This window comes from Leptonychotes weddellii, chromosome 8, assembly GCF_054177405.1.
Source record: "Leptonychotes weddellii isolate Sample4059 chromosome 8, ASM5417740v2, whole genome shotgun sequence".
Lineage (NCBI taxonomy): Eukaryota > Metazoa > Chordata > Mammalia > Carnivora > Phocidae > Leptonychotes > Leptonychotes weddellii.
In genome coordinates this window covers 78,202,948-78,229,116 of record NC_138376.1, presented here as the reverse complement: position 1 = coordinate 78,229,116, position 26,169 = coordinate 78,202,948, and the positions used below count along the sequence as shown (strand labels likewise).

The window sequence follows — 26,169 nt, the reverse complement described above, 5'->3', positions numbered from 1 at the left end:
GACCCTCACCCCGCTTGTGCTCTCTCTCTTTCAAATAAATAAATAAAATCTTAAAAAAAATAATAAAAAAATAAAATGGGCAAATGTATGTGTGATTGAATTAGAAGGAGAAGAAAGAAAATGAGGCAGAAAGAATATTTGAAAGAATAATGGCCCCAGATTTCCCACATTTAATGAACAACAGAAAATTGCAGTTTATGGGGATACCAAATGAACATGAAGAAGAAACACCAAGAAGCCCATGTCATAAGACAAAATTCAGTAAACAAAAGTTCAAACCATACACTGGGAGAAAACTGTTGCAAAATATTTATCTGACAAAGCACATGCATCCAAAACACATAATGAACTCCTGTGACTCAATAATAAGACAAAATATTTGAATAGACACCTCACAAGGAAGGCATAAGACAGGTAACCACATGAAAAGATGTTCGATATCTTTAATTGCCAGAACACTGCAATTAAAACAACAGTGAATGTTCTGCTAAGAATGCAGAAGCTGTCATGAGTGTTTCTCCAACACTTCTAAAATCATCAAAATAGCTAGATAAACTACAAAATTACAACTTTCCTTGAACTTATCAACAAGGTGTTTAGCATAACTAATAACCTGAAATCACAGGAGACGGAGGAGGCATTGATACGGGAGGTAAGCATTTGCTTATCTAGGACAGATGTTAGATACTGTACAAGTTGGTAAGAAGATAGAACATTCTTTTCCCCTTACCACATAATGGCCCCATCCTAACTACAAAGTAATATGTGTGGATTTTGAGGCCTGTATGTTCTGTAGGAGTTACCGTAACAATTGAGCCACACCCTGATTAATTCACATCTGTGTTAATTCAGTCTTCTCATACTAAAGGCTTAGCAAAAGAAAAATTCTGCCAATTTCCAGGCATGAATGCTGTTACTTCAATTCTTCTTTCCTACACAAGATGCAACAAGAACAACAAAAGCAACAAGAAACACACAATTACATGGCAGAAAAAGAAGCAAAATAAAAAACAACAAAACATAAAGAAACAAAATAATCGATAGAACCAGACTCAGGTATGAAATTTATATTGAACTTAGGTCATTGATTTTAGATTTCAAACTTTTGTATTTATCGAGACATGTTTAATGGCCCAGTATGTGATCTGTCTCTGTGATTATTCTAAATATATTTGAAAAGAATATCTATTCTGCTGCTGGTTGTGGGAGTGTTCTATAAACCAATTAAGGGGGCGCCTGAGTGGCTCAGTCAGTTAAGCGTCTGCCTTCCGCTCAGGTCCTGGGATTGAGCCCTGCATTGGGCTCCCTGCTCAGTGGAAAGCCTGCTTCTGCCTCTCCCTCTGCTGCTGCCCCTGCTTGTGCTCTCTCTCTTTCTGTCAAATAAATAAATAAATAAATAAAATCTTAAAAAATAATCAGTGAAGTCAATTTGTCTGATGGTGTTGTTCAAGTATTTTATAACCTTACTAATTTTGCCGTCCTGTTTTTTCAGTTACAGCAAAATGTTGAAATACCCAATCATATTTGTTTATACAATTGGGATTTTTTTGTATCTGTACTGTTCTCCTTTTAAAAAATGGAAAACTTTTAGGTATTGATTAAAAAATAGATTATATATATATACATATATATATATTAACATATATATTAACCTCTTTGTATCCCTTTACCAAAATTTTAATTACATTTGATTTTTAGACCAATTTGGTTTTGTCCCACTAGTCACCAGTGTTCTGTTTATTTATTTTTTCAGTCTTTAAAAAAAATTGTTAATAATGTGTTTTTGGCTTTAGATGTATTTTGTCCTTTTTCATATTTTTCATGCATATACTCTCCATATTCATGATTTTCTTTAAAACATGTTTTATTTAATACATTAACAGTCCTTATTTGCTAATTCCATGATTTTTAAAATTTCCTGGTCTTTTTCTCTTTACTAATTTTCTTTCTAATTACTGATTATTTTTTATTTATTTATTTTTAAGATTTTATTTGAGAGAGAGAGAATGAGAGACAGAGAGCATGAGAGGGAGGAGGGTCAGAGGGAGAAGCAGACTCCCTGCTGAGCAGGGAGCCAGATGTGGGACTCGATCCTGGGACTCCAGGATCATGACCTGAGCCGAAGGCAGTCGCTTAACCGACTGAGCCACCCAGGCGCCCCTAATTACTGATTAAATGTCTCCTGTTTCTTTGCATGTCTGGTAATTTGATATCTGGATATTATGAGTTTCACATTATTAAATGCTGGATTTTGTTTTCCTTCTTCAAAGAATGTTTAACTTTTTTTTTTTTTTTCTTTCTTTCAGGCTGTTGATGTTGAGTATCCTGATCCTTTTCTTTTGTTTTGTTGAGCAGGTCGAATTATAATTAGCCACACTATTATGGTGTGTTTCTTTTTTTTTTCTTATAGTGTGTTTCTTTTGGGGTCTCTGTAGGCTCTCCAAGTTGTCCCAAATTATTCTGCACTGTTGTTGAAAGAAACTGAAAATGCTCCAGCTCTGGATGAGCTCTTCTAATTGTTCATCTTACAGCTCCTCGGTTGTACTTTGCTCAGCTGCATGGAGTTTCACTTTGTGTATGCTCCACTTACTATTCATTAACTGAATCATAGGATGGAAACCCTATGTAAATTTCTGCAGTTCTTTTTCTGTATAACAACCACCGTTTCTCCTGTACTGTGCCATGAGAATTGCATATACCTGATCTCCTTGATCTCCTGTCTCAATTATTACAACTCAACAAGACTGCCATGCTCTGCCAGGGTTCTCCTCTTCACCACAGTCCAGGATGTTTCTTCAGCTCTAACGTGGGCAAAATTATAGGGCTTACCTCATTTGTTTGTCCTTTCTCAAAGAACACAGTTTTCTGCTGCCTGTTATCTGTTCTTTGAAAATAACTATTATGCGGGCACCTGGGTGGCTCAGTCGGTTAAGCGTCTGCCTTCAGTTCAGGTCATGATCTCAGGGTCCTGGGATTGAGCCCTGCATCTGGCTCCCTGCTTGGCAGGGAGTCTGCTTCTCTCTCTCCCCCTGTCGCTCACCCACCTTGTGTGCTCTCTCTCTCTCAAAAAAATAAAATCTTAAAAAAAAAAGTAACTATTACATATATATTTCCCTAGGTTCTAGTTTCTTATTTTGCACTTCAGCTATGATAACAAAATGGCATTGTGTTGAATCTCATTCGCCTGATTCTTACCTATAATGGGTACAAATTTTTAAGCCAGTAGTTTTATCCCCTACCTCCTAAATTTTGATGAGTCTCTATTTCCTCGTCTAATGCTATGTATTTAGAGTTAGCTACTGTGAAATACTATTTGTTGTGAATGTAGATTATTTGTTTGCTTACATTGAGACAGGTGAAATTCATATTTTTTAATCCTATGTATACCACATATTATCAAAATAGCTCAAAGATTGCTGCTTCTTGAAGGCATCCTTCCCTGTTTTCCAGTATCATTACATGTATAGGAGCTCATTTTTATATCTTACTTGCAAAGAGAATTTTGGAGGTAATTTAGATGCCTAGACTCATAAATACCCATAAAATATAAGCATCAAGTAATAAAATTAGTACCAAATCTATGTAACAATCTAAATCTGTATTTAGTACCCAGAATTTGTGATATTTATTACATAAAAAAGCATGCACTGCATAGCACTTTATAGAGAAAAGTATAGTTTCAATAACAATTAAAGAGATGCAAATTACAACAGTTTTTAGGTACAATTGTATTCCTATTATGCTGGCAAAACAAATGAAAGTAAGTACCATATATTGATTTTTTTACTTCATTCAATTTATATGTTTCTTATGATACTTAAAATTTGGTATGCTCTTCTTTCTAGAGTTATATTGCACAATAAAATAAAATTGAACCAACAGAACAATCTGCATACTTTAAAACTACATTTCCCTGTAGGAATATTCTCCCTGAAAAGTATTCTTCAAGAAGAAATTTTAAAGTAAATTAGACAAAGCATTTATGGTCTCAATATCACTTTTAAAAAAGTTGTACATAAACTAAATATCCAACAAAAATATTATCTCTATGCAAAGTATACAAAATTAACATAATGGAATGCTGTGTATATTTAAAATGTTAATTCTGTACCCCATCTCAAAATATGGAAATGTTTATAGGAAATGCTAATTAGTGCAAAACACAAAGTATTATAGCCCCAGTGAGGTTAAATCATTTATATATCTATATAAATATTATAATTCTTGCATTATGTCTCGAAGATAAATAATCCATGGTCAATATTCAAAAGGTTCATCAGTTTACATGGTTTCCTAATGTTAAAGCTGGATATTATTTTCTACTAATTTTAATATAAGAAACTTGTATGCAAAAACTTAAGCTTTTTTAAAACAAATTTTGTTCAAATTTTCTCACATATATTTTAAACAAAATGGCATGAATATTTAAACAATGGTTGCCTTTTTCAAATTTGTTATTTTGAAATACTACAAAATATATTTTTAAATTGCATAAAATTTCATGGAAAGAGGCAGAAGCAGGATATACATCTTAAGAATTCATCACACTGAACTGCTGTGTAAGAGAATCACTGTGGTTTCTCACAGACAATAGACTTTCTCTTGCAATTACCATCATTTTCCCCAGTTTCTGATTGTTTTCAAAACAATAACCATCTGGGCAGTGGTTAATTGTTTCTCTTCAAACATTTGACACATTCTTCATTGCTTTTAGTGGATGTGAGTCTTTTACTAAACCACAATTATAATTAAGACTGATGAAATCATTAGGCTTGTAAACATTCAGTTTATCCAAATAGAGTTTGGCAACATTTTAAAGGTCTTCTGTCAGGTTCATTCAATGTTTAATTATTTGTTGTTGATGTTGAATTCCAGCATGATTGTTGTCATTTGTCATTACACTCTCTTGAACTAAGTCAACTAATTTTATTTATAATATTTCTGACCTACCTACATTTGAAGTAACCTCAAATATTACTTTTAGAAAGTGTTAATTCTTCTCTTCTATTATTAATATAGTGGATACCAAGAAATGTTATTCTTTACTTACTGGGTAAGTAAATAGGTATGTGCATTTGTTACAGACCGAGTCCAGGTGAGACAGAAATTAAAATAAAACATCATCCCTCACCTCAAAGCTCTTATATTCTAGCGCTCTGATAGTGTCGTACGATAAAGTGCTATGAGAAGCCTAGAGAACTCTACATAAATTCCAATCAGGTTAAGGGCTTCTGAGAATTGCTTCTCTAACTTTTTATAGTAAATGTTGTGAAGATAGAATAGATGTTTTTTCACAATTAAATTTTGTGTTTGGAAGGTCCACTTGTCCCTTGTCTGATACCTGTTCCTTGTGAATCTTTAGGGATGCCACAGAAGATATGGAAACCTGCTAGGAAATGCTTCTTTATTAAATGCATGTGGTAAGTAAACTGGCAGTTTTAACTTCAGAGGACTTTGCTTTAAAATACTTTAGACAGGCCAACTGGTCAGTTTTATGTCTACCATCCAGCTTCTGACATGTAAATACTGAAAGACTTTTGTTCTATACACTTTGAAGTAAAAAAAAGAAGAAAAATGATGGCAAACACTCTAACAAACATTCTGCTTCACCAAAGCTTGGGGTATTTGGTGAATTTGAATGATTATTGAAGGTGTCACTTCTCACTACGGCTCTCAGCCAATGTTTGGATCTAATTTCACAAAGGGATGATAGCCTGGGGTGACATTCTGTAGTTTCATTTCATTGAGTGATCAGTGTTAAAAGTAAAATTAGATATTATTTAAAATAGTTTAAAATCTCTTTGAAGGATTAATTATTCCAAAGTACCCTTGATTGAAATAATTTTGCTATTTTACAGTTGCTCAAGACCTTTTCAAAGGCCTTGTCTAAAGAAATCAGATTATTTTGTTAATAAATTTATAGGAGCAGCAAAAAAATAAGTACTTTATATAACTTACTGTCAAATATTTCCTTTAAAAGAAAAAGACAGTAACATTATCTAAAATTTACTGTGGATTAGATAAGATGTTGGTGCACAATTGTGGCTACCCTTAAGATCACCTGGAGATTTTTTGAAAAAATACTGTTGCATATAACACAACCATAGAGCAATTAATCCAAATTTCCAGGGATAAGGCCCTGGCAAGGGTATTTTAAATTCAAGTATGGAAACCTCTTTGGTAAGAGTTAGCAGCTCCAGTCAGACTGCAGATGGCCACACTAATCCCTGGGTTTGTTGACAGAACTGGGAGAAATATAGTCTGTGAGATAGAGTTCCCTTTTAGGAGAAAATTCCAATCAGAGCTGTTAAAATTAAGTTCAAAATGCACATCATTAGCCACTGTATCATCTTGATCACTTCCTAAGGTGGGAAAATCAGTAGTTTTTGGTTCTGGTAAAGAACCAAGATAAGATTGGTTTAACATAATCACATTAAGAAAATTGAAGAGCTTATTGAAATTTAAAAGCCAAACATATATATGCACGAGGCTCCTGAAAATAAGCTCACTGAACTAAAAAATGCCCACTTACTTGCAGTCATTTTATCTACAACAAATTCCTTTTCAGATACTGGAGCTTTACATCCAGGCTCTTTGTATTAGAAATTTAACAAGAAGCCAGGGGAGTTGGGGACAGGGCACAGGAGAAATTATTTTATTAATATCCAATACTAAGTACAAAATTTTAGGACTTGTTTAGGTTGTCAGACAATCAGTAATAAAAATCTTTTGTAAATTAGTGATTCTTAGCAGTTGAATTATTTTTATATGGTCTTGGGCAAGATTAGTGCCGTATACTGCTTTCTCCAGTATTTTAAATGGTTGAGAGTAAAGAAAAAAGCCTGAGTTCTATGGGGTATACAAATGGTAATAAGATTTTCTTCCATTTTCTTATTCTGTAAAGGACCCAACTTATGAAAATCTGCATGATGGTATGTAAAGAACGTGGGCCTTGGGGGCAGACCAGCTTGTATTTTAATTGAACCCCTATTTTCTCGTAGTGTGATACACAGCAAGGTCCACACTTTGTAGTTTAACTTCATCAATTGTGGTGGTTTGTTTATAGCTGCCATTATTATTCCTGTTTTTCGTTCTCAACCCTTTAAATATCAGCAATCTTCAAAGTTTAATTTTTTTCCTCTCTCTCCACATTCTGCCTATTACATGCATGTGATTTCCTGGCTCCAGACAGTGTGTCTAAACTGGAGATAAGGCCATCACCTGATTATCGCCCCAATGTCTTTACTGACTTAAATATCTGATTATATCCTAGACACATCTCCCTAAGTCTCTTTCAGGCATCTTAAAGCTCAACATATCCAATACTAAATTTGTCACTGTTCTCCCAAAAGATTCTTTGTCATGTATTCCTACCTCAGTGAACAATTCTTTTAATTTGATTCAACTTAAAAAATCTGAAAGAGAAAATTCTGCATATTCAACCTCATCCATAATGTTTAATCAATCACCAACTTATGTCAGTCTTCCACCTAATATGTCTTTGAGTCTTTGATTGTATCCACTTGTACTCCATTCTTATCACCACTTTCTTAGTTTAATCATCTAAACCTTAATTTAGGTTAATTATTACAAAAGCCTTCGTAATGATTTTGCTATCTCTTGACTTGCAAAGCTTCATGGATTTTTACTCTGTAACCATAATTATCTTCTTAAACACAACTCTCTTCATGTCATTTTTATGATCTACATCTTATAACAACTCTCTATGCAACTTCTTTTTAAGGTCTTCTTGTTCAGTAATCTAGTACTTTCTTTCATTTCTTGCCATTTTCCCCTCACATAACTTTAGCACATTAAACTTTCACCACTAGTACTTTCTTTTCTTTTTAAGATTTTATTTATTTATTTGAGAGAGAGAGCACGCACGAGCAGGGGGAGGAGCAGAGGGAGAAACAGTCTCCCCACTGAGCAGGGAGCCTCATGCGGGACTCGATCCCAGGACCCTGGGATCCTGACCTGAGCTGAAGGCAGATGCTTAACCGACTGAGCCACCCAGGCACCCCTTACCTCTAGGGCCCAAATCTCCGTTTCTGCTCCCCAAATTCACCTATATAAATATATATACATTTCGAACTTAGACTCACTCTTTACAACTGAACTTTCAATTTAAATATGGTAAAAATTAATGGAATATCTATTGTAGTTATCCTTCCTTGTATCAGTATTGTATTTAGATGTGTGGGATATGTGTGTGTGTGTATGTGTGTGTGTGTGTGTGTGTATACACACGCATGTTCATAAGTTTCTGGATAAAGACGAGATAAAGCTGCATCTGTATCCAGTTTAGATCACAAGAGCAAGCCTAATGCCATTATTGAGTGAGACTTCCAGGGTCTTGAAATCAGGGTGAGCATATTTTGAGCATATTTGTGGGAGGATTATAAGTAGTATGGTCAGAGGACAGAGTGTTAGATTACAAATGTTGTTAGTTTGCTTCCCAGCTCAACAAAAGGTGGAGTCACCCCTTGAATTTGGATTGGCACTGTGACTAGTGTGATTTGACCAACAAAATATGGTAGAAAATGAAGTTATGTGAGTTCTGAACCTATGCTTAAAGAGGCCTTGGACCTTCCTCTTGCTGCTTTTTGGGACCATAGGATGACACATGAATAAACAGGACAGCCTGCTGGAGAATTAGAGAACATGAGGAATACAAATAAACCACTGAAGCTGAACAGTGCAACCACCTGCACCACTCCAGGTGGGCCAGGAGCTGCCTGCACAATCATGAGTGGAGCCATTCAAGATTAGTAAAAGAATCACCCAATTTAGCCTGTCCAAGTTCAAAAGAGAAGATCACATCACTCCTCTGGTCCAGCCTTTGCAAATGTTCTCATCTTACTCTGAGTAGCAGCCATGTTACCCAGGATCAAAGACTGATACTCTGTTATCTCTCTGTCTCATCCTTTTCTACTGGTATCCTTACCCCTTACTGTTCACATAGGCTTCATTGATTACTCCCCAAACAGTCCAGATAAGCAAATCTTTATTGTAGCTACTGCCTCTTCCCCTGAAACTTTTCCCAGTAAACCACTTAACACATTCACCTGATCCAGGCTTTGCTTTAAATCTCACCTTCTCATTGTGGGCTACAGTGATAACTTTTACTTAAATCTGCAGCCTTTTCAGTGTCCCATTCTTATTCTACTTTTTTCTTTTTGCTCCACAGCATTATGACTTTCTAACATAATATATAATTTATATATTACTATTATTTATGTTTTTCTACCCATCAAAGCATAAGTTCTACAAAGGCAGTGATCTTTGTTTGGCTCATAGAGGCATCTCATACAACCACGACAATATAAAATGCTCAGGACATATTTGTGGGAAAAAATGACTAAATTTATATAAAAGGACATCATTCTAGAGATTTTGCCATGTTTTAAAATATTCCTTAAACACTTTAATAGGTATAACACTAATTTAACAATTCAATGATTATTGGAGTTAAGCTTCACACTATTAGATATAATGCATGAATGAAAATCTTTTAAGTGAATTTGTGTTTTAGAATAAATCCAATAAGGAAATGGGATGGATCAGAGGATATGAATATTTTAAAGTCACATTTTTGTCTAAATGCAAATATAATTAATGCTCAATACTAATCACTTTTTAAAAAGTAAAAATTAGCAGAGGAGTAAATAAATGACAGTTGATGCTGTGACTCTGCTTTATAATTTCTCTACCAAATAATAAACCAAATGGAGTCGTTCATATACATTTATGACATAAACATATATTGAAGTTTATGTATATATACATATGACATAAACATGTATACAAACATCTTTGAGTAAACTTATGTACTTTATAGGACCAATTTTTTATTAAATTCTGACATTTGCATTACATTGTGGGCAATTATGCCTGCATGTAATTTATGTTCCATAAAATAGGGAGCTGGGTTATAGTTGGGATTCTGCATTTCAGTAATATTTTTATTTGTATACATTTAAGATAAGAAATTAACCTAGAGGTTAAAATTAATAATTTATTAAGTAACCTTTTAAAATGTTTTATGATTTTATAGGCATTTCTCTTCAATTTGCATTGGTTACTTTTTTCTCTAGAAATAAATAACATGGGTTGAATAATAATACTTTAGCTTATTAATCAAAATATTAAAATATACATCCGACTAGAGGTTATCCTATCCTATTCTGTAATAGGACAAACATGAAAAAAATTTTATTGTTCTTATTCTATAGTTTTGAGATTATATCATATAGAGATTTTCCTTTTTACAGAAATCAAACAATTTTGTTCATCTTGACCTGTCTCCTAATTTTTGAGGCAGTGCTGGGAGGTCTTTATGTAAAAGAGCTAATTTTTCCCTGATGATTTGATTCACATTGATTTCTCTTCAAAAGCTCCTTTTGTAATTTTTGCCTGAAACATAAAATTAGCAACTCATTACGTGTTTTCTTGTTCTATGCTCCAGGCAAAATTATGAGTTCCCAAAAACTATCTGATTCTACTCTCCTTTCTATATATTTTTTCTTTTCTGTAGAAAGCCTCTGTCTCAGACACTTTAAAATCTTTCCCAAAAATGGTTCAGCAAGGTGTGAATTATTATAAAATAATTATTTTCCTCTTTCAATGTTCACTGTTTTAACTTTTTTTCTGATTTGGCAGTAAAAGGTCCTATTGCCTAAAACAAATGAACACAAACAAATAAGCCCACATTTTTAAGTGATCTTAAAATCATAAGGTAGAACTTAACTGTTATTCCTTTCTCCATAAACCCAGATCTACAGTCAAGTGTTTTTAGATAGGAGTCTAGGTTAGGGTACACCCGTCACCTGAAATTAAGTTCATAGAGAAAAAAAATTGCTTTTCTGCCATTGTGTGACCTGTAGTACCTCATGCAGTGTAGATATAGGTCAGGAGCCTGAGAGGTGGACAAAGATATTGATGAATATTATTTTATTTCTGTGGATTAGGTTTATCAGAGAGAATATATCTTCTTTTTCGGATAAAGTAATTCTAGACATTTCCCTATGTTCATATGCCAATAAACTATTTGGATAAACTATTTTTGGATATTTGGATATTTGGATAAACTATTTTTATACAATTCTGACAATCATACACTGTACTTAAGAGTTTCTAAAATAATGTAAACTATTAGTTCTGTCTGCATTCAATTTGAACAGGAAAAATTAACTGAATTGAGAAAGATTGCCGATCTTCATATAATTTTTTTTACCAAAACGATGCTTTTTTTTTAAGTATTTATTTTTTTGAGAAAGAGACCGATAGTGACAGAGATAGCAAGAGAGAGCACAAGTGGGGAGGAGAGGGAGAAGCAGGCTCCCGCTGAGCAGGGAGCCTGACCTGGGGCTAGATCCCAGGAGCCTGGGATCATGACCTGAGCCAAAGGCAGACGCCTAACTGCCTGAGCCACCCAGGTGGCCCAACAATACTGTTTTTTTATTATTATTTTTTTAATTTTTATTTATTTTTAATTTTTTAATTTTTTTAGATGAGAATGTTTTTATTTTATTTTATTTTATCTTATTATTACGTTAATCACCATACATTACATCATTAGTTTTTGATGTAGTCTTCCATGATTCATTGTTTGCGTATAACACCCAGTGCTCCATTCAGTACCTGCCCTCTTTAATACGCATCACCAGGCTAACCCATCCCCCTACCCCCTTCCCCTCTAGAACCCTCAGTTTGTTTCTCAGAGTCCATAGTCTCTCATGGTTCGTCTCCCCCTCCGATTTCCCCCCCTTCATTTTTCCCTTCCTGCTATCTTTTTTTTTTTAACATATAATGTATTATTTGTTTCAGAGATACAGGTCTATGATTCAGCAGTCTTACACAATTCACAGCACTCACCATAGCACATACCCTCCCCAATGTCTATCACCCAGCCACCGCATCCCTCCCACCCTGTTTTTTTAAAGGCATTCTAGTTTCTTCCCATTGATTTATAAGGTCTACATCTTTTCTCAAAACTAGGTGAGTTTGTGAATGCTTCAACCAATAGATTATGGCAGGTTTAATGCTATATTACTTCTGAGGTTAGGTCATAAAAGGCCATACAAAAAAATAAGTAAAATAAAAGGCCATACAGCTCCCAGCTGATTTACTCAGGACTCTAACCTTGGGGAAAGTCAATTACCATGTACAAAGCCCTTTATCCTAAGACAGCATGCTAGTCAGAAAACCAGGCAAGCAGCCTTCTATCCATCTCTAGACATGTGAGTGAAACCCCCTTGGATTGTTTAGACCAGCCCATCTATCTGCTGAATACCAATGTGTGATCTCAATCTGTGCCATAAGCAACAGAAGCAACTCAGCCCTGCCCAAATTCATGACCTATAGAATCTGGGAGGTAATTTAGAATGGCTCTTGTTTTAAGCCTTTAAATTTGTGGTAGTTTTGTTTGTTTTTTAGCATTCTTATATATAACATATATAACTGAAACAGCTTTCAAAATGAAAAAACTCAAAAAAAAAGAAAATGAAAAAACTCAAAAAAAAAGAAAAAGAAAAAACTCAATGAGTTTCAAAGAATTGTGATATAAAAATCTCTGTGCCAAACCAAGGAATTTAATATAGGCATGTATAAAGTGGACCCAGGCAATATGAAGTGCAAAACAAAACATAAGCCAAGGACTCAGAGAAGAATATTTTAAAAACGAACAAAACAAAATAGTTATAAATGATATGATGAACATACTGGATAAATTTAATAAGAATAAGAAGGGGTGTTATAATACTATATATTTAAAAAGTAATTACAGTCCACCATCTTCCTGACCTTATTTCCCTTATCCTCTCAATGTTTCTTAGGTATATTCTTTTTTTTTTTTTAAGATTTTATTTATTTGACAGAGAGAGACACAGTGAGAGAGGGAATACAAGCAGGGGGAGTGGGATAGGGAGAAGCAGGCTCCCGGCTGAGTAGGGAGCCCAATGTGGGGCTCGATCCCAGGACCCTGAGATAGTGACCTGAGCCAAAGGCAGATGCTTAACGACTGAGCCACCCAGGTGCCCCTTTCTTAGGTATATTCTTTTGAGAAACGATAAAACAATGGACTATATTATATTCTTCATAGGGAAAAAAAAATCTACTCTTTATGTTTTTCTGAAGTGAAAATTGTATGTATATACACACACACATATATATATGTAGTCTATGTACTATTTAATAAAATGAATGTTAATTATGTTTCTAAGTCCCTTATTTAGAATCACTTTGTTTTATCTGATATTCATAGAAAAGTTTGAAAAATTGAAATATTATTAATTATAATAGTACATGACCACTGTGGTATTTTTTTAAATGTGTTTATCGTAACACCTTCTTTAATATATTTTTGTCACAATTTTGAAGCTGGAGATTAATTTTTTTATTTATTTTTAAAAAAATTTTAAAGATTATTTATTTATTTATTATTTATTTATCTATCTATCTATCTATCTATCTATCTATCTATCTATCTATCTGAGAGAGAGAGGGAGAGCACAAGCAGGGGAGTGGCAGGCAGAAGGAGAGGGAGAAGCAGGCTCCCTGCTGAGCAAGGATGCAGATGTGGGACTCAATCCCAGAACCCTGGGATCATGACCTGAGTGGAAGGCAGATGCTTAACTGACTGAGCCTCTCAAGTGTCCCTGAAGCTGGAAATTTAGATCATTTAGTTTATGGAAATAACCAGAGAAAGCCAGTCCTTATTGTCAAATCTATCAGCCAAATCATTCTATTAGGAATAAAAGTCTGACTTTGTTTTTTAATTCAAATTAGCATGTTAATGTGCATTTCAGTCCCGTCCCCCACCTCTAACCCCTGAACTCCAAGATAAAAAGATGAATGAAGCATGGAGACCCCTCCATCTTCACTGTTTCTTAGGATGTTCTGGGTTTTTTTTTTTTTTTATTTCAAATGACTCATTCTTAGAGGTCACTCGTTCTTTGATAAGAGGGAGATAGAAAAGTTAAAAGTTTCAAAATATTCCTCTGATAAGCATCCAGATGTTTTCACACCCTGAGGCAATGCATTGTTTTGTGGGTATGGGAGAAGGTAGCTTGTGAAAAGTGAGATGGAAACATGTTAGCCTGATAGCGCTGGAGTTGTTGGCACATTCACAAGCAGATCGGTTTTAGAAAGGAACACATTTGTAAGTTGAAAATCCATAAGGTGATTTGCTTAAAACACCCTCCTACCCACCCACTCCTTTGAAAATCCTGATATAAATCCAAGTTTATAAACCTTTTATTTAAAGAACACTGATTTAGAAAATAACCAACACTGTAGGGTTTATATTGAGTCTGGGTCTTACTTAATGGCATATAGATAGTAAACTTTACTGTTATGCTTTAATTTATATTGATGTTTATGTTTTATTTATATTATTAGTATTATTTGCTGTTTGGACTTTACTCCAAATTCCACTGTCTGTTGTTACTTATTACTTACTAACACCATCACTGTGGGAATGAGTACTGAATAATGTGGAAGTGCCTGTTATAAATTCCCCGACCATGGAGGATTAGCTGTCATCAACAGGCCTATAATGATGCCAACATCTGACAACAATTTTCATGCTTTATCAACATTACTTAATTTGTTGCAACATATTAATAAAAATTAAGATTATATAATTTTATTAAAAGTAATTCCATGTTTTTTGAAGTATATACTATCAATTCCTTCACAGTGCTTTTTCATTCCTTAAGGCCATATGACCAGTCTCAGATTCATTATGTAAAAAGAGCTCAGTCATTTACTCATCATATTTCCACTGTTATTTTCTGTAATTGCTCATGTATAACTCATCATTTGGGCCACCCTCATTACCATGTTAGTCCAACATTTAGTTATATGCCCTAAGACCATGTTTTGTGTATAGTTTGTTTATAACTATATCCCAAGCAAATAACCTAGTGCCTGATTTTTAGATGGCTTTCAAGTTTTTTTTGATGAATAAACTAATGAATCAACAAAATGTTGCAGAAAATTGTCTTTATTGATATTACTAAGATTGCCATTTATTTTCCAGATTTTTGTTTGCTTATTCTTTGGAAGAATATAAATTAGCAGCTCCAAAAAAGTAAAATCACATTACCTTGATCCAAGAACCAAATTATATGATAGCATAGAGACTAAAGTTTAAGAATTTGCATCACTATAAAGATCTCAGAACATTTAAAAAGAGAAATAATAACCGTAATCTTAATAATAATCATAAAATACACTCCCTAATCCATACAACACTTGTGGTATTTAATCCTTAAAAGATCCAAATACTTATTTCACAAATTCACTGTTTTTCATCACCCTGATCAAAATTATGCAGATTTTTCTCAGTTTAAGCATTCCTTTGATAATGTTACTTTGTATTTTGAGATAATATATTTTAATATCTTTTGTTTTTACATTCCTTTTTAATAATTTTAGTACTAAGTGTATCCATGTATACTTGAGAAATATTACAAAAATCTCATGCAATAAAGTATTAATACAGTTGAAACCTATTTGCCTTATTGAAGATTTAGTGCTCATTCTAATCTATTATTATGGTCATTTGACCCATCTGTTGTTTATAAATTCTATTTATCTTTTTGAGAATAAATTTCTTATATATTGCTTAATTTGACATGTATGCATATTTTTCTGTCACAAAGTTTTATAGGATTTTATTTGGAATTCTTTTTTTATAGCTTCTTAATTTTGAATGATTTTATTTCCAGTGAATAATTGAATCATATTTATAGGCTTCTGCTTTTACAAGCTGTCTTATTAGAATAATTACTGGGCAGCTTTTTAATTGATCAATAATAATGTATTTCATTATTATTATAAAGCTGCTGACCTGTGTTTAATGCACTTGAAAAGACAATTTCCTGTTCACTTGATAGATCTTTTATAATGAATTCTAAAAAGTAATTGATAGGATAGACTTGTTGATTACTACCCAACAACATTTAGTTAAAAGAGCAGTAAACAAATTATTTTTCATAGTACTCTGAATGTTCTTCCTTGTCCAGCATCTTGAAAGCTATTCCATCTTCTTTGACATGGGTTGATCCAGACTGACTTTGCTAATAATGACCTGATAATTTACGACTAGCTGTCTCCAAGTTAGAGAACGATAATTCTATTTCACAAGTACTTCTGTGTAGTTCAAGGAGACAACAATGCCAGAAGGTATGGAGAAAAGAGCACCTTCTCTGATCCTAGTCATAAAGGCTACCAATTTCATTGTAGTCTTGAGTTTTTTATCTGAAAACAGAGATAAAATCTTGAAAGTAAAGCATCTAATCTACTGCTAAGTTACTAACCTGATAGGATTTTAATCAAACTTTCCTATAAAACACCTTACCAACTGTTTTCTGCACAGATAATTAAGTATACTTCAGCTTATTAAATTTATCTTTATGATAAATTGAAGGCCTGAGAAGAAGTCACAAGACTGCCACTTTTCCTCAACTGGAAGAGTCATGTGAAGTTTAGACAACAGTCTGCATTTGGCAGTGTATTTCTTTCATGCAAATCAGACCCTGAAGAACAATATTAAAAGATGTCTCATTATAAGTCAGTAAAATTAAAGCCATAATCACCTAATTTTCAAGATTAGGTTTTATTGCTTAATTTCCCAGTTATTATGTTTTCTAATTTTGGATAAATATTATAAAGAGAAATCAAAGAGAAGAAAATAGAATATTTAGTATTTCCTGTTTGCCGTGTGTGTGTGTTCTTGATAACCTTAAGAGAAAAGCTATAAGATTCTACAAATATTATCTTCACAATTTACCCAGTCATGTTTTGTCTCATGTGAGATTACACTTATATTGGATGGCTTGATTTATTGCCTCCCTTTTTTTTCTCCTAAATAGCCATTATTTTTGTCCTGTCTGCCCTTCACTTTCTTGAGTAAAATCCAATCTGCACCATTCTGAACCGGGAAGAAACTGCTGATGATCTTTTCAACATTAATCTCACTCATATTAATGATAATATCGTGTCCATTTCAATTGTTCTTGACTCTCCTGCCTTTCTCTCTGGAAACATAGAAATGACCCCAGAGTATAAATCTTCAAACTGAACCTGAAGTGGCAATGAACATCTCTGGATTTCAAGTTCATTATTCTTTCTGGGAACACACTCTGTACCTTTTTTTGAATGACATCTGGGCAAAATTTCTATTACTCATGGTTAATTGCTGTTGGGAAAAAAAGGTCTTTTTTTTTTTTTTTTTGCTTAAGGCTATTGATAGCAATTGGCTCCCATCTATTAATAAAAATCTCTATTTCCTATTTCAGAGATACTGAATGATGTACTGCATTAAAGTGTAGTTAGATTCTTCATACAACTTATTTTTAAAGTCTTCATTAAGTGCTGTTCTACTAATAAACAACTTATTATATAACCTTTCTATTATACTAATTATTAAACAATGTCAAAGGTTCTTAAACTATATTTTGTTCTCTTATAGTTACTATTTTTCAAAAGTTTTGCTTAGCTAAATTTTCCATTATGCTAATTTAACTGATAATATTCAATGAAATAGCCAACAAAAGTCCATTTATAAAATCTTACTATGGGGCCTAGGTGGCTCAGTCGGTTAAGCATCTGCATTTGGCTCAGGTCATGATCTCAGGGTCCTGGGATCGAGCCCCAGGTGGGGCTCTCTGCTCAGCAGGGAGTCTGCTTCTCATTCTGCGTCTGCCTCCCACTTGTTCTCTCTCTCTCAAATAAATAAATAAAATCTTAAAAAAAAATCTTATTATATTGGTACTACTTTACTACCAATTGATAAGCAGCTTTTTTTTAACCATTTAGTTCTTTATGAACCACTAAATGTTGCTTATTAAATATATTAAAGATATGTTAATTAGCAATAGTTGATTTGTTTTTCTGAAAATGCAGTAATATTAATTTTTTTACAAATATCATATTACAATTTGTGTCCTGACACAAAGTCCATGTCTTTGGAAATACAAGTTACCTTAATTGGGAGGTAACAAGTAATAGGTAACTTTCTTTGAAATGATTCATTTATTGATAAATATGTATTTATCATATATTATATGCCTGTCATTAGAAGTAAATAAGATGCAATGTTAATAAATATTACATTCTCTGAAAATGTACTACTGAAGTATCAGTCACTCTCAGCCTCTAAATTCGTAAAGTAACCATCGTATCTTGGGTAAGTTATTTAAAAGGGGTGCTTTAGTTTCCTCATCAATAAATGGGGATAATAATAATACTTCCTCATTGCATTGTTGGACTAAATGGCCTAGAATAATTCCTGACATAAATTGTATTGCTATTGTTGTTAAATTCGTCAGAGATGGAGAGCTAAAGGTTAGGTGAGGTTCTTGATGTCACAAAGTTTATAGTTTATTTCAGCACACAGATTAAAAAAATAATTCAAACATTAAATTATTAAATATGGTGAGAATAGAGAATCAAAAGAATAAGGAGTTGTGAGGAAAAAATCATATAGTAAATAAGTACCTGGATAAGATACAGACTTCCCCTGAATGGAGCACGTGTTTTTAGAAGTGAAAATATCACATACAGGACAGAACTCTTGAGTTGTATGCCATGCAAGAAGACTGGGGAGAGAGTTTTGGAAGCAGAGAAAGACCATTTCCAGCTATTGAAATCTGGGCCAGTTTCATGAAGACATTGGCACTGAACTGGATTTTATAGAGTTTTCCAGTTTTAAATTTGCAGTGTGATTGAAGAAAAGGAACTCCAGGCAGAGGGAGCAGGTGAAGCAAAGGCATACATAACATAGCATTATATGAGTAAATAAAAATCTCACATAATGAGCTTGTTCTTAATGTATTTAATTACAAACATAGGAACTAATTTTGATATCCATTTCCCATATAAAATAATTTCGAGTGGATCTAAGGAAATGAGACAAGACTGTCTAGCAAAACAAAATATTACATCCCAATTTTTTATAGTACTGTGAATACATGACATTATAGTTCTTCAGTGTTATGCATAGGAGAAGTTGTCATCTCCCTTAGTTTACCTCTAAGCATTCTTTGTTAGAGTACTACTCATAGTGTGGTCTGAGGACCAATATTCATCTAGAAACTGCGATTGGTCTGCAACAAGTATAGGAATTGAAAGTGAGCATGTAAAAACGTGAATACAATTTGATGGAGTAATTTTTGGTAAAAAAGAATAAAGAAAAGATAACCTTATTTTTTTGTCCTTTTAATATTTCTAATAGTTCACTTTTATTGTTTGCTATAGATTAGAAATTAAGACAAAACAAAACAAAAAATCTTGTATTTTCAACACGGAGAGTTTGAAAACACTGTATTAATAAATTGTTTTAAAAAGTGTTCAAAGTATAGCAGAGGAAATGATTATCTTGTTAGTTGTTATTTATGCAGACTCTATCACAGACTGAGCTGACTCTTGGATAAAATTTTGAGCTGGAGATGGTGCTGAAAACATAAAATGAAATCTTGGGGGAATCATGGTCGCTGGATGCCATGTTAGTGTTCAATTATAATAAATTCAGTTTCATACAGAAAGCAATAAAATACCATACAATACGGGATGCTTAAGTAAAATTTGAGTAGTATACATTAAGTTTATTTTACATATTCTTAAGTATCTATAGATTTCTGTTTTGAGTTAGGTTCTTATGCAGAATTCTCAAAAAGATACAGTATCTTTTCCTGACCAACCCTGGGTGAGTTTTGGATTTGCAAGGCTGAGGGCAGAGCTTGAATCCATCCCAGCTGCACTAAGAATAAGAATGACTTTATATACTTTGAAAAGTCCTAACAGCTGCTACAGAATTTTTCTTTTAGACTATAGCTTGAGGATAAAATTAACCAATCCTCTTCTATTGGGAGATTATAATTATGCACTAGTTTGCTTGTGAGTTTGCAGGAGACACAGAGAGGAACCTTTGTATTTCTTGCCAGAAATAATTTAGATGCTGGAATCTTACTTTTAGAAACTGGTAAGCTGAAACTAGGCTCACTTCTCTATGACCTTTGAAGTGAAGCAGGAGAGCCATTGTTAGATTCCCAAGGAAGCCTGAATTAGAGAAACCAGAAATTAGAACAATTTCAAGATCTCAATAACTAATTCCTAAGTTGTTGATCTCCAAATAAAAGCTTCATAGATGTAATAGAGCTGTTCCAGAAAACACGTATCTCATGTTAGGATTTAACAACTGGCTTTCTTAGTAACAAATGTTCAAACAGCTTAAATGAAACCTGATATACTGCTATCATCAGAAAATATAGAGCAACATTCTTGGGGCCCATGCATTAGATCATATTGTGCTGGAGTATATTTGTACTTTGATTTAAAAAATTGGTTGTATACTTTACTGTGATTGGCGTAATAATGATAAAGGTGAATTGTGAGAATTATTTAAAAAGTGAAACGTCTTCTTTCAGCCTGTATATTCAGCCAGAACCCCCTTCAGACCCTTGGGCAAAGCGAGAAAGGTCTAGGACAGAGCCTGTAGCTTAGGACACAGATTCCACCTAGGAATGTGCTGGAGCATCAAGGGTGACTCTACCAAGGGAGCTGATGCACATCATCTGGGAGGCACAGAGAGGAAACTGACCATGAAAACTCCAGAAAGGGAGATAAGAAGATAGGTATGTTTTTCTCTCTGGAGCAGACAGAAAGGAGGAATATTATAAAATATGTTGGTAGAGAAAGACTCATAGCACTCATCATTAGAACTCCTGAATTAGAATTTTAATTTAACTTGTTTTAATTTATAACAATATATCTGAATTAATTTTTACATATTATTTAAACTTTCAATAATTTGAAAAGTTTTAGTATGCCTGATACTTTCACACACATTCTAAAAAAGAAAAGAATATTTCTGTATAAACATTTTCCTATACAGTGGAAGCCGAGAAACACATTTACAGCAGATGCTATTATACTGATTTTAATAAGGATAATGTTTTTATATGAACCAATAAATGATAAAAATGTTCTATTCAGTCTGTCTGAATGCATTGGTTGAATACATGGAGAAGGAAGAATTCTTGTCTGAAGTAGAAATTCTTTGGTTATAAGTAACATATCTAACTTGAGTCAACATAAACAAATGAGATTTGTTGGAAAACCAAAGTATCTTGTCTCCCAAAGAAGTACAACTGAAAGAGATTGGATATTAAGCAGAGTCCCTCTAGGGTTTCCCCTGGAGCTTTACTTTCTGCTCAAAGTCTTTTTTAATTTGATATCCAAATTATGAACGCCTCTATCAAGGAGAAAATTAGCTCCCCTCAAAGTGTTTGCCAGTTACTTTGGAAGTATTAAATAGAAGTCCAGGTTTTCATCAACCAGGCTGTAAATGGCCACCATCACTCCTGCTTTAGCTTCTTGGATCCCATGCAGAAGGAGAACTGCCACTGCTCCTGTCCTGTGCAGTTCTTTGGACTGGCTGCATGACAGCTTTGTCTGTGCTGAGAGTTTTGCAAGACCTTATGGGAATTATTCCTCAGCTTCAGTAATCATCAAAATTTTATGTTGCTCAGGAGAATTTGACCTTCAGTGCTTGGCTGTCATCTTGAAATCAAATAAGCTCAAAGGAAGTCCGAGCAAGTCAGACATCCCATCCCTTTAACTCTCTCCTACTTTTCTAAACCCCACACCCTCCTCCTGCATCATGTTGCACTTAAAAAACAGCATCCTATGGTGAACTCTTGTCACAAGCAGGTACTAGATGAGGAGTTCAAAGCAGTCAAAGTGCGTAAGGTACAGATCCTTGCTTGACTAACTAAAATGCCATTATGATGTGAAAAAAATTGTCAGCCTCTTGCAACATGATTTTTACACAATAATCACAATGGATTTCTTTGTTTTCCAGTTTAGTTAATGTGATGTTTTAGCTGTGTGTGTGTGTGTGACAGACAGAGAGAGAGAGAGAGACAGAGAGAAAGAAACACTTTGAGGGAAATAAGTCCATGTTACTGAGAAAAAGGTCTTTTCCTGTTGGATAAGAGAAGGCTTCAAAGTTCAGGTCTCTTCTCCTAGATAGGAGTGCCCTTGCCCTCAACCAGTTACTTGCTCCTTACACTGCTTGGCTTGGTGATTAATAGTGCCAAGTTCTGACTTCTCTGACACTCAGGATGGGACTGACAATTACCTGAGTCAGAGTGCCTTGTTTGTATGTTTCCATCATGCTTGGATGTATTCTGCAATTAATTCTGCCCAGTGACAGGGATAACAGGGTATACTTGATCATTGACTTTACTTTTCTCTGGCCTATAGATTCTTAAACTGTGATGATATAGATTTATGACTCCTAGATATCTGGGGACATGAACTTGGACTTCTTGTGAATCTTTACCAAGGCCTCTGATTTACTACTCTACTCATTATTTGGCCCACTTCAAATAATAAAGGGGAAAATATTTTTAAAAAATTAACCATTTTAATGGTCTGAGCTGTACTCAGTAAAGTTCAAACAACAACAAAATACTATTACTTCTTCCCACTCTCCCTTTAAAAATGCCATGTGAAGAACTCTTTTCTTTCCCCTTGAATAAAATGTTAGGCAGGTACCATAGCTTTTCTCATCACTCTTGGATAATAAAAAATCCTCCGGACACTTTGCATCCAAGAATACTCTTACTGTCCAGGGTAATTATCAACATGCAAAATATGTTTGTTACAAGTCACATCTTTTTTCCCCTCTTCCCAGTTTACCCTGGGAAGGCTGCAATGCTGTAAGGGATCATGGGAGACTTTGGCTCTATTTCTCCATCATGCTTTTGTATTTCTTCTCCTTTAGCTTACTTTGGTTTCTGACCTGTCTAGGGTTGGTGCTCGGAGGAGAGAAAAATAAGGGAAAGGACATATGCCCATGTATTTGACCACTGCTGTTACCTTTGGGTGCCAGTGCTTGGAAGATGTTTAAAGTTCAGTCTGTTGCAGAATACTTTTCATGATTTCTTAGAGACTTCCCCAGGGAATATTCATGAGCAATTTTTGTGATATGGGCTGGGATGCTTGTAATGCCAGTTCTGATTATGAGAGCTGCAAATTGTAAGGTAGAACACCACAAAACTATTCTTGTTTGTACTTCATTTTGTGAGGTCTGCTCACATAGACTTTCTCTGTTGGAGCCCCAGAGCCCCCCAAGTAGGGGGCTTTTATGAGATGACTTTAAGTGGGTGTCGTCGCCTTGTCATCAGAGGAAAAGCAGTATGCTCCCAATGCATCTCCTTCTGTTGGATCGGCTGTCTCAGGCAAATGGTCACTGTCTCCCAGGCCTGAGTCAGACTTGAGTCAGTTGTTGCTTCCGGCTGTGGGGGACACATAACAAGCTCCCTAAGTGGTCCTTTTGGAGCCCTTCTACTAGGTCTGTGAAAGAAGAAAACAATTGTCTCCTCTGTTGATAGGAGAGAAGGAAAATATTAGTAATTCTATGCCTTTTTTTTTTTTTTAAGTAGTCTCCACACCCATTGTGGAGCTCAGTGCAGAGATTGAACTCACAACCCTGAGATTAAGACCTGAGCTGAGATCAAGAGTCGAATGCTTAACCAATTGAGCCATCCAGGCACCCCAGTAATTCTATATATTTCTGAGAGGAAACATCCATTCTTTTACCATAAGCTACAAATGTTTAGTTGTAAAATGTTGTAAGCATAATATGAATTTTAAGAAACCCAAAGGAAGAGTTATAAATAGAAAGGTTATAATCACCCACAAATACAGTCTTGGGTAGGAGCCGGGTTGTAGAAGCCAATATAGACACTCAAGAAAAAGACCAGTCTAAACTCATCTGCTTTTCTGATAAGGTTACTACGCCTACAGATGTGGAAAGTAGTACAAGCAATGTGTATCTATATTTTACTAAGCCATTTGCCAAAGACATACACAATATTTTTGGAGATAAGATGAGGAATGATAATTTAGAGTTTCTATATATTCAAAGGCGGCTGGCATATTATGCATATCAATCTTTAATTATCTGGAGAGAATGACTAATGATGGTATTTGGGAAATACAGTACAAACACATGGATTTGTGAAGAAACAAAAGTTCAAAGAACTGAATTTCATAAAAAAACGAGATGATTTTTTTTAACAACTTTAAAAAATGGGCAAACACAACTAGAAGAAATTTAATAATTTCCCTTATATTAGAAAACAGCAATCAAGAACACAATTGCAGATTAAGAATTTCAACACTATAGCTCATTTTCCTTTAATTTTGGTCTGAAATTCTAAAGTTAATAAAGTAGATGTTACAACACATAAAATGAAAATAAGAGCCACACATGGATTATTTTAAAATCCATTTAAAAATATTTTTTACAAATCTTTTTGAATATGCATATTTTATAATGTTCTGCACTTTATTTAAGGATAAAATATAAGTTCTGAGGAAACAGATTTTAAATGAAGAATTAAGTTATTCAGTTATTAAATCCAATTTACATTATTTTTAAAAAGATAAATTTCTTTTGTACTTGTAGATTTTTCTTACAACATTGAGAATACTGCAAAGAATAAAAGTAAGAATATGTGGATCATTCAGATTTTTAAAGGAGACTATAAAAAGAAAAACATAATTATCCTTGTGGGTTGAACAGATTATCAGAAATGCTAAGGTGCTGATACTGCAATATTCATTTAGCCAATATATGTTCTCTCTTCCTTTTATCATAATGAAGCTATCTAACTACCTGTGGAGGATGTTATAAAGATTAATTACTTCATTTTTGCAAGAGTTCATAAAGTTTAATAATATTAAATAAAAGGACAAATGAAACATTGAGGTAAGAGCTATTAAGCATTGTTACAAACCCACCCATTATTATTACTTATAGGGATGAAGGTCAGCATTTCATTTGCAACATCTATTAATGTAGTCAGAAAACATGGTAAAATTTTATTTAAATGTTTAGGAATCTATGATATATAGTCAGTGTATAAAAAGTTTATGAAGGTTTTAATTAAACCATGACAAACTGCACTCTTTTTAACACTTAAATTCTCATTCGTGACAGTGTACTCTGCATATTTTTCTAGCTCTGTGACTCTTTTGCATTATCTCTCCTTCATTGTTGTCTCCTTAAAAGAAAGTATTTCTCAGTGCTCTAACATTTTGAATTTAGATTGTATGAATTCTTTAGGGTATTTCAGCTATCATCCTCATTGATGACTTCAATATCTATATTATTAGGCCTTAGATGTCTTTCTCATTTCAGACACAAAATCCCAAATAAGTTAACAGTTCCATATGGATTTACCCTAAGGGTATCTCAAAATCAGCATATTCAAAATGGAACTCCTTATTTTATTTTTAGAATCTTACCTTTTCTAAGGCCTGGTTCTATATATTAGAGCACAAACTCTGGAGCCATAATACCTGGGATTGTATTGCCCATTCTCCAGTGCCTACTTATATGATATTGTGCACATCACTTATTGTCTCTGGGCTTTTATCTTCTAATCAGTAAACAGGGGGTGACAAAAAGTTGTTATGAGAATTGAATGAGTTAATAAGTGTGAAGTGTTTCAAATGATGCATAAATCATAGTAGACATTTTGATATGGGAGTTATATTATTGTTTCCCTTTTCTTTGAAGAACTCAAGTACTTGCCTCTTGGTCACTAAGACTCAGAAACGTCCGAGCCAAGTACATTTTACACTTCAGCAAGTTTCTTAAAACAAAACCACAGGGCGCCTGGGTGGCCCAGTTGGTTAAGAGTCTGCCTTCAGCTCAGGTCATGATCTTGGGGTCCTGGGATCAAGCTCTGCATCTGGCTCCCTGCTCAGCGGGGAGTCTGCTTCTCCCTCTCCCTCTGTTCCTCCCCCTGCTCATGCTCTCTCTCTCCCTCTCAAATAAATAAATAGATCTTAAAAAAAAACCACACACAACAAGAAAGCTCTATTTCCACATTACTTGTTAGCCAAGACAATGACAATCTCCAACTCATCTCATGTTATTATCATGCTATTTCTTCTGAAATTATATTCCTACTCTCATTCTGCTAGTAAACCTTGGTTATCCTTTAAACTAATATTAGGGTCAATCACTTTTTTTAAATTTATTTATTTATTTATTTTTTTATTCTTATGTTAATCCCCATACATTACATCATTAGTTTTAGATGAATTGTTCCATGATTCATTGTTTGTGCATAACACCCA

The 26,169-nt window shown here is 34.0% G+C and overlaps 1 long non-coding RNA gene across 16 annotated transcripts in view; it reads left to right on the top strand.

The window, feature by feature from the left end:
* The window catches only part of LOC102742234 (uncharacterized), a 676,629-nt gene that overhangs the window by 270,157 nt on the left and 380,303 nt on the right, over nucleotides 1-26,169 (top strand). For 14 of the 16 annotated variants that reach the window (XR_014147837.1, XR_014147834.1, XR_014147838.1 and 11 more), the window contains one exon: nucleotides 5,363-5,420. The exons of the other annotated variants lie outside the window; for them this stretch is intronic. This is a non-coding gene — a long non-coding RNA (uncharacterized LOC102742234). The remainder of the gene's footprint in view (nucleotides 1-5,362; nucleotides 5,421-26,169) is intronic. 16 annotated transcript variants of the gene reach the window in all.